This window comes from Macaca fascicularis, chromosome 10, assembly GCF_037993035.2.
Source record: "Macaca fascicularis isolate 582-1 chromosome 10, T2T-MFA8v1.1".
Classification (NCBI taxonomy): Eukaryota; Metazoa; Chordata; class Mammalia; order Primates; family Cercopithecidae; genus Macaca; species Macaca fascicularis.
Genome location: NC_088384.1, coordinates 39,845,001 through 39,854,828, shown reverse-complemented (window position 1 = coordinate 39,854,828; position 9,828 = coordinate 39,845,001).

Below are 9,828 nucleotides of genomic sequence, written 5' to 3'. Positions count from 1 at the left end.
TTGCCCCAGAGAGAAGAGAGGACCAGGGGTGCGGGGCGCGTGGAGGACGCCAGGGGTGGAGGTGGGAGCTACCAAAGACACAAGTGCGGTCATTAGCGTGTCAGAGTGGACTCCAGACCCACGACCTCAGAGAGGCAATCCCTGAACGAGTGTTAGTGCATGACATCCACGCTCCCGGACACGGCGTGGATTTCACGGGGAAAGCAGTGCACATCACACTCCCTTCCTGTTCCGGGGCAAGATTTTGCTCCCGAAGTACCCATTTCTCAACCGTGTTCCCCAAAGTCCACCCTGTCGTGAATCAGTCATGAATCTAGTCAGTACGGTGAATCGCGGAGCATCCACATCCCACCACGAAGATCGGAGTCCGCACACTACACATCGCCCCACGCGGTGTCTCCCCACAAGAACATCACCGCCATCCTAGCCGAGTAGTGATACAGTGCCATTTCTTTCATTTTCTCTTTCTCGCTTGCTATTTATTTATTTATTTATTTAACTTTGAGACAGAGTCTCACTCACTCTGCAGCCCAAGCTGTAGCGCTGTGGCACGATCTCGGCTCACGGCAACCCCCGCCTCCCAGGTTCAAGCGATTCTCCCGCCTCCGACTCCCGAGTAGCTGGGATCACAGGGGTCTGCCCCACCGCACCCGACTCAGTTTTGTAGTTTTAGTAGAGACGGGGTTTCACCACGTGGGCCAGGCTGGTCTTGAACTCCTGACCTCCTGATCCGCCCGCCTCGGCTTCCCAAACTGCTGGGGTGACAGACGTGAGCCACCGCGTTCAGCCCCTACGGTGCCATTGCTTGGAAATCACTCGTGGGAACACACACTTATGGGTCACGTGTGAAGAATTTTCCTTTTTCTATTTTTTTTCCCCTTTTTTTCGTGTGTGTGTGTGTGTGTGTGTGTGTGTGTGTGTGTGTGCGTGTGCGCGCGCGGTGGGACGGAGTTTCGCTCTTGCTGCCCAGGCTGGAGTGCAATGGCGCGATCTCGGCTCACTGCAACCTCCGCTTGCCAGGTTCCAGCGATTCTCCTGCGTCTGCCTCCCGAGTAGCTGGGATTACAGGCCTGCGCCCCCATGCCCGGCTAATTTTGTATTTTTAGTAGAGACGGGGTTTCTTCATGTGGGTCAGGCTGGCCTCGAACTCCCGACCTCAGGTGATCCACCCGCCTCGGCCTTCCAAAATGCTGGGATGACGGGCATGAGCCACCGTGCCCGGCCTTAGCCGTTTATTTTAAAGTCGAGGAGCTTATCAGGGAAATACGAGAAGTTTGGACATCACAGGTGACAGAGAGAAAGGTCTGCAAATGGCCCTTCCATCCAAGTGGGGACCCGGCCTCGATCTCCCGAAATCATGCACCCAGTGGGGAAGCCCGGCAAGGCCCGTCTGTGTAGATTCCTCTCGGCCTCTCTAAGCACGCACTTCTCACTTTGGTGGAAGGGGCAGGGCCCTCTCTGGGACGGGGGAATCTGACAGACAAAGAGACAGACGTAGAAAAAGAGAGATCGACAGACAGAGACAGAGAGAAACGGACAGAAAGAGCGAGAGAGCGAGAGAGCGAGAGCGAGAGCGAGAGCGAGAGCGAGAGAGAGAGAGAGAGAGAGAGAGAGAGAGAAACAGACTAGACAGGGAGGGGGAGAGAGGGAGAGAGACAGACAGAGACAGACAGACAGGCAAAAAAGAGAGTAAGACAGAAGACAGACACAGTGAGTGAGAGACACAGGTAGAGAGAGAGAGAGAGAGAGAGAGAGACAGACAGAGAGACAGAGAGACAGAGAGAAAGAGAGGGACAGGCAGACAGATAAAGAGAGTGACAGAGAAAGACATAGACGGACAGTGAGAGACGGAGAGAAACAGACAGAGAGAGAGAGAGAGAGAGAGGTAGACAGACAGACAGGCAAAGAAAGAGAGTAAGACAGAAGACAGACACAGTGAGAGAGACAGGAAAGACAGAAACGGACAGAGAGAGACAGAGAGGAACAGACAGAAAGAGAGAGGGTCCTAGCCCAATAGCGATACAGTGCCATTTCTTTCATTTCCTCTTTCTTTCCTTCTTTCTTTCCTTCTTTCTTTCTTTCTTTCTTTCTTTCTTTCTTTCTTTCTTTCTTTCTTTCTTCTTTTTTTATTTTTTTATTTTTTTGAGACGGAGTCTTGCTCTGTCACCCAGGCTGGAGTGCAGTGGCGCGATCGCAGCTCCCTGCAACCTCCGCCTCCCGGGTTCACACCATTCTCCGGCCTCAACCTCCCGAGTAGCTGGGACTACAGGCGCCGGCCACTACACCCAGATAATTCGTTTGTTTTTTTAGTAGAGACGGGGTTTCACCATGTTAGCCAGGATGGTCTCGATCTCCTGACCTGGCGATCCGCCCGCCTCAGCCTCCCAAAGTACTAGGATGACAGACGTGAGCCACTGCGTTCAGTCTACAGTGCCGTATCTCAGAAATCACTCACAGGAACAGACACTTACAGGTCATGTGTAGAGTTTCTTTTTTTGTTTTGTTTTGTTTTGTTTCGTTTTGTTTTGTTTTGCACGAGGAGGTGGCGGGATGGAGTTTCGCTCTTGCGTCCCAGGATGGAGTGAAATGGCAGAGGGGACTCAGGGAGTCAACCTATGGCAGAGATGGCACGTCATTCAGAGCGTAACGTCCACAGCGAAAGGTGGTAGGGCCGGCACTTTTAAAGGCTGAAATCCCGGCGGCTCAGGCCTGTCGTCCTCGCACTTTGGGAGGCCCAGGAGAACGGATCACTTGAGGTCAGGAGTTCGAGACCAGTGCGGCCAACATGGAGAAACCCCGTCTCTACTCAAAATACAAAAATTAGCCGGATGTGGTGGTGTGCGCCTGTAATCCCAGCCACTGAAGAAGAATCACTGGAATCCGGGAGGCAGAGGTTGCAGTGAGCCGAGGGAGTGCCACTGCACCCCCGCCTGGGTGACAGACTGAGAGAGACTCAGTCCCTCCCTACCAAAAAAGAAAGAAAGAAAGAAAGAAAGAAAGAAAGAAAGAAAGAAAGAAGAAAAAAAAAAAAGAAAAAAGAAAAAAGAAAACAAAACACAGGGACCGCCACCGGGCGCAGTGGCTCACACATGTAATCCCAGCACTTTGGGAGGCCGAGGTGGGCGGATCACCTGAGGTCAGGAGTTCAAGAGCAGCCTGGCCCACATGGTGAAACTCCGTCTCTACTAACATAGAAACATCTTCGGAGCATGATGGTGGGTGCCTGTAATCCCAGCTGCTCAGGAGGCTGAGACGGGAGAATCGCTTGAACCTGGGAGACGGTGGTTGCAGTGAGCCGAATCGCACCACCGCACTCCAGGCTGGGTGGCTGAGTGAGACTCTGTCTTAAAACAACAACAACAACAGCAGCAAAAAAAATAGCAAACGCACAAAAAAAGAACAGGCCAAAATACTCCATTGTCACTGAACGTTCCGCCACCAGACCGGAAACCCCCTGACTCAGGTCAAGGAGGTGGTGTTTCCTTCTCTCTGTCTCTGTCTCTCTCTCTCTCTCTCTCTCTCTCTCTCTCTCTCTCTCTCTCTCCCCCCCCCCCCAACTTTTATGTCTTGTTCAAGCACACATGTGCAAGATTGTTACACAAGTAAACTTCTGACTTGGGGGTTCAGTGTGCAGATGATTTCATCACCCGGATAACTCAGCGCAGTACCCGACAGTTTTCGTGGTTTGGTTTTTTGTTTTGTTTTGTTTTGTTTTGTTTTTCCCTGAAGATGTCTCTCCTTCCACACCTCCTCCCTCAAGTAGGCTCCCGCCTCTCTCGTCCCCCTCGTTCTGCCCACGAGTTCTCATTATTTAGTTCCCAGTTATAGATGAGAACACGCGGTCTTTAGCTGATCGTTGCTTTCATCTTCGGCGGTGGCGGTGAAAGAGGCATGACACGAAATCGACCCTTAGGACGCTCCCCTCCGTCCACACCCCACACCCCCTCCCCACACACACCCTCATTCCTGCCCCCCCTCCTCAAACCCAAGACAGGAAGAAAGGCAGATATTAAAGTCAGAGGTCAGCCTCCAAGACGGTGGAGGCAAGGGATCTGAAAGGGTGAGCAAGCGATAGGGGTCGGGGGATGTCGTGGCCGAGCTAGCAAAAATAGGGGACCGACTTTCCAGCCCCAGCACACCCCCAATCCTCAACCGCAGCTAGCCTCTGGGTGGGGTTGCGCCTGTAAAAGCTTCTGAATGGAGAGAAGCCCAAGGCTATGGAAGGCATCAGCTCCCAGTCCGGGAAGGGAACAGGGCTTTGTGCATTCGAATGGGGCTTTAGAAGGCGGTGCTGCGGTTTCCAAAGCGACACGCCTCGCCTCGCCTCGCCTCGCCTCGCCCCGCCCCGCCTCGCCCAGAGCGAAACTCCGTCTCAAAAAAATAATAATAATTTTAAGATAATAATAATAATAAAAAATAAATAAATAAATAAATAAATAAATAAGAAATAAATAGTTAGTACAGCGGTCGTGGTCGTGAATCATTCCCCGGAGTCCAGGCGCAGTGGCTCACGCCCGTCACGCGAGCACTTTGGGACGCCGGGGCAGAAGGCTTGCAACAACATGATGAGACCCTGTCTGTGCAAAAACATTTGAAAAGGAAGGCCGGGCGCGGCGGCTGACGCCTGCCGTCCCAGCACTTTGGGAGGCCGGGGAGGGAGAATCACCTGAGGTCGGGAGTTGGAGACCAGCCTGACCAACATGGTAGAAGCCCCGTCTCTAGTAAAAATACAAAATCAACCAGACGTGGTGGTGCATACCTGCAACCCGAGCTACTACTCGGGAGGCAGACTCAGGAGAATCTCTTGAACCCGGGAGGCAGAAGTTGCGGTGAGCCGAGATCCGCGCCATTGCACTCCAGTCTGGGCAACAAGAGCGAAACTCTGTCTCGGGAAAAAGAAAAATAAAACAATAAAAATTGAAAATCATCTGGGCACAGTGGCGCGTGCCCCATGGTCCCAGGCACTACACTCTGGAGGCTGAGGTGGAAGGATCGCTTGAGTCCAGGAGCGTCCACACTGCAGTGAGTTTGGTTTTGATGGCACCACTGCCAGGGTGACAGAGTGAGACGCCGTCTGTAAATCAGTCAAGCAATCAATCAGATCACTGCAAGGAGCTCTCTATGTCTTACTTTCAATAGGTGTCTCTTTAGGCCAAGCAGGCATGGTGCCTCACGCCAGTAATCCCAGCACTTTGGGAGGCCGAGGTGGGATGAAAGAAGGAAGGAAGGAAGGAAGGAAGGAAGGAAGGAAGGAAGGAAGGAAGGAAGGAAGGACAGACAGAACAAAAAGTTTTACAACCCTTTTTTTCATAGTGTCAGGAATTTACAGATAACACAAGTAGTTTAGGTCAGGGGCCGATGTTATTAGTATTACTTTTTTTTTTTTTTTTTTTAACTCCTACGGCCTGGTGGTGGTGCCAAGGTTGTCTGGCTATTTATCTGACTTTTGTTTGTTTCTAACGTTTTGCTTTCTCTCTTTCCTCCTGTCTTGTGAACTAGGCAAGGTGGGGGGAGGAGGGCAGCAGGAGCAGTAGAGGTCTCCTTCCTCATCCCCCACTTTGAGAATTTTCACTAATTAGTGGGCGGGTTCCCTTTCATTTTTACTTTTTGGGTCTTTTTTTTTTTTTTTTTTTTTTTTTTAAGACGGAGTCTTGCTCTGTCACCCAGGCTGGAGTGCAGTGGCCGGATCTCAGCTCACTGCAGCCTCCGCCTCCCGGGTTCACGCCATTCTCCTGCCTCAGCCTCCTGAGTAGCTGGGACTACAGGCGCCCGCCACCTCACCCGGCTAGTTTTTTTGTATTTTTTAGTAGAGACGGGGTTTCACCGTGTTAGCCAGGATGGTCTCGATCTCCTGACCTCGTGATCCGCCCGTCTCGGCCTCCCAAAGTGCTGGGATGACAGGCTTGAGCCACCGCGCCCGGCCAGCAAGTTTCTATTACAAGTAATACACTTACAGTGAGGGTTTTACATTTTCTACAGCTGGAAACTCTTTTCTAAATGAAGACCTAGGATCAAACCTGTGTTAAACCTGAACAGGCACATGTACTAACTTTGTCATGTCTTAAGCAGGTTAGTTTTTAACTGGGCCTTAAAACCTTTTTTTAGCAAGTAAAACAGTATTTTTTAATCAGAGAAGTTTTTACGAGCCCGACGCTTGAACTTGCGGCGTCTGTTTGGGGAAAGAGTTGGTTAAAGTCAAGTTATCTTGAGGCATTAACCCTTCTGCTTCTCCAGGCCATTGGTCTCTTACGTGAGCCCTTCTATCAACATAACATGAAGAAACATCTAGGCTGCCAGCAATGTTTTCAGCCTACTGAGGAAATAGGTTTTTTTCTGTTTTTTTATTTTTATTTTTTAAATTTTTGGCTAAAGGAGGAGGTTCTGGTAACTTCTGGTTTATATGTTTAAAGAATGACTGAAAGACCTTGCGATCGTTGCTGGGCTGGACGGGTCTGGGTTTCCTAAGCAGTACGTGTACAGTGGGGACACCTTACATAGGTGTTTCTTCTAGCATGGTTATGGGTGGGGGGGGGGGGGGGTGGTAACAACAACAAAGCAATGTATAGCATATTCATATCCAGCAAGGACGAAAGAGGTCCTTACCTGGGAAAAAGGTTGAATACAGCGACAGAACAATAGGAAAACAGTTAGTATTCTAGGAAAACTATCTGTCTTAAGATTTTTAACTACATTGACTTGCTTGATGAGTCCTCAAGCTTCGGCCGTGCATAGACTAGTCAGCTGCCGGTGTGTGACTAGAGCAGGGCTTGTGGTCCTCAGCAGCAGCTTGGTCTCGTCTCAGGATCAGCCGGGCTGGATGATCTGCGTCCTGTTAGCCGGTCCACTTGTCCTGAGCTGTCGGTGTTAGCTGACTGTGGTGGATCCAAGACGCAACACCTGCAACTTTAACAGCAGTGGGAGTGGACAAGGTTACAGTATAGGGCTCATCCTATATGGGTTGTAGAAAAATTAGGTTTTACTTTAAACAGAGTCCCTAGATTTAAATGGGTGTCAGGCTCGTAGGCATTATTTTTCTTCATTTAATTATGAACACTTCGTATGGCTATTTTGAAAGGCTGCATTTGCCTTTTAAAGGTTAATTTCTTTAGTTTCCGGAGGTCACCTTTTATTTGACCTACGATTTGCGGGTGGCCAACTGAACACAATCTTACAGGGCAGATACCTAGTTTGTTTGGTAGGGGTGCACCTGACTCGGAGGAGGACCGTAGGCAAAAACCTGATTTTATCTTAAGTGAATTTCCTGGCATATATCTATATATCTATATCTATATCTATATCTATATCTATATCTGTGTGTGTGTGTGTGTATGTGTGTGTGTGTGTGTGTGTATATATATATACATCTATCTATCTATCTATCTATCTATCTATCTATCTATCTATCTGTCTATCTATCTATATCTATATATGGCAACCCTTTTTTTTTCGTTTTGTTTTTTGGTCGCCAGTAGCTGCTCGCTCGAGTGTCCAGTTCATGCGTTCCACCTTTTGTTGAACTTTGTGGCCGATAGGCTGCGTGTAACCTCTGTTGTATTGTTAACAGTCTTGTTAAATCTTGCACTATTCCAGCTACAGCTACAAATGCTGGCCTATTGTCTGACTTTAAAATCAGAGGTAGTCTTAAACCTGGGGATAATGTCTTTTAACAGTACTTTAGTCACTTCTTGTACTTTTTCTGTCCTGGTGGGGAAAACTGTAACTTACCCTGAAAAGGTGCAAACAAGCACTAGCCTCCAGCAGGGGGCAGTCCTGTAAAGTCTATAAGCAAGTTTTCACAAGGTATGGCTCTTTTTCCTGTTTCAGTTTCTTAGAGGAGGAGTTCCCCCCTCCCCCCATCCCCACCCCCACTCCGCCCCTTTGTCACTGTATCTAGTGGCTGAGCCTTCAGTGAGAAATTGGAATCCAGATACGGCAGAGTCTTGCTGTTTGTAACTTCTAATGTGACCATGGGCTCCTGGGAGCCTAATGAGAAGGTGCCTAGTCTGCCCTAGTCTTTACATTCTTCAGCTCCTGTCAGCCTGATCAGATGAGTGTCTGGTTCCTCCAAGGTGCAGCAGCCCTTGGCCGATGGCCTCTTTGTCTTGCGGCCTTGGCCATTTCCTGTATTGCCTTCTGAACATTTACCCTTCTAGAGTCTTTTTTTTTTTTTTTTTCCATCTCGCACATTAATCTCTCTCTAGCCTTGTCCGGCTCTGGAATCCTTGCCTAACTTGACTTCGGTCATGTCTACATCCACGTCCGCGGCCTCTCACAATGCTGCTTTCCGCCCCCCCCCCCCCCCCCCCGCGTTCTCACGCTCCTACGGCCAGCTGGTGGGGCCCGAGAAACGGCACGGGCCCTGCCCCCGCCCACGCACTGCTGTCTGTCTCTCCTGTTTTCTTTTGATTCTCTATCTTTACACTTGCTTTTAGTCTTTCTTTTTCTTTTGCTCTTTTCCCTGTTTTCTAGAGTTTAACAGGCTCTTTTCTTTATACACTTGGAGGGTGAAACAGGCATACCGAGAGTCAGTGTAAATGTTTACAGTCTTACCCTCACCGAGTTCTAAGGCCCGGATTAAAGCAATGAGCCCAGCTTAACGACAGCGTCCAGGGTTACCACCGCATATTCTGCACATCTCTCCCCTCGTGGGTTGGTGAAGCTGTTCCCGTCCACGCATAGCTCCTAGTGTACTGATGCCCAAGGCTGGTCCCGGAGGTCAGATCTGCTAGAGTACACTGGAGTCCAACACCTCTACACAGTCATGCTCGACAGGGCTCTAGCTGTCGGGAGCAAGGCGGTGGGTTCAGGGTGTTCCCAGTTTAGTAGCTCAATGGTTGAAAAGGGCTGATAGATGAAAGTCTGTTGCCCACCCCCCTCCCCCCGGGATGTGGGCCTGGTCATTATAATAGACAGGTCCTCGTATCTCCCTGAGAGGCATTTACAGAGCTCGAGTAAGACCAGATCTGAGATGGCCCACTTGACTATCTCGACTTCTTTCCTTGGCCTCTGGAGGCTCCGATCCTTCCCTTCGAGGTGAGACCTGGGGCGTGTCAGCTCCTGAATCTCATTTCTGAGGGGGTTGTTGGCCTCGGTGAAGCGGGGTAGGCTGGGAAACATGGAGAAAGAATCTGTGTTATCTCTCGCGGCTCCCGTAAAAACTGGCTTCTCTTGCCGTTTCCTGGGACTCCCTTTTTAAAAAAACTGTGTGTCTGCCGGCGAAGCCGCTCTTACTTTTACTTTTGGCTATTTTGCACAAAGTTGTTAAACAGGGCTAAATTAACGCTGGCTTTGTCTATAATCTATTTCGCCATGAGTCCCTATAAAGGAATTTGATCTAGGTACACAGGCTGTCCTCCGACCCCGTCACCACCTGAACTACACGGCCAATTGTGCTCTGCCTATAGTTCCTTCCGTGGGCCATCCAACAGCAGAAGAGGGCAATTCTAATTCACCCAGAGTTCGTGACCTCTAGGGGGTTAACTGAACTCTATAATCTCCTGCAAAACCTTTTGTAAGGTTCTGTAACATGCATTTTAGTAGGGTAAGTTGTGACGACTTGATGACTTTCCTTTTATTTTTCTTTTTGAAACGTTTTTAAGAGGGCTCCTAGCGGAGTGGGCTTACTTTGTGTCTGACCTATGTTTCTCTCGAGACGAAACAACATTCACCCTACGAGAAGGAAAGGGTAAAAGGTCACTCAGTCACCTAATTCACACTAAATCAAAATGAAAGCTAAAACCAAAGTGTTGTTAAGGGCACACCTGTTCGTCAAGCAATTTAAGCCAAACCAAAATCAGGAGCAAGACCAAAGTGGCAATCAAGGCAGGC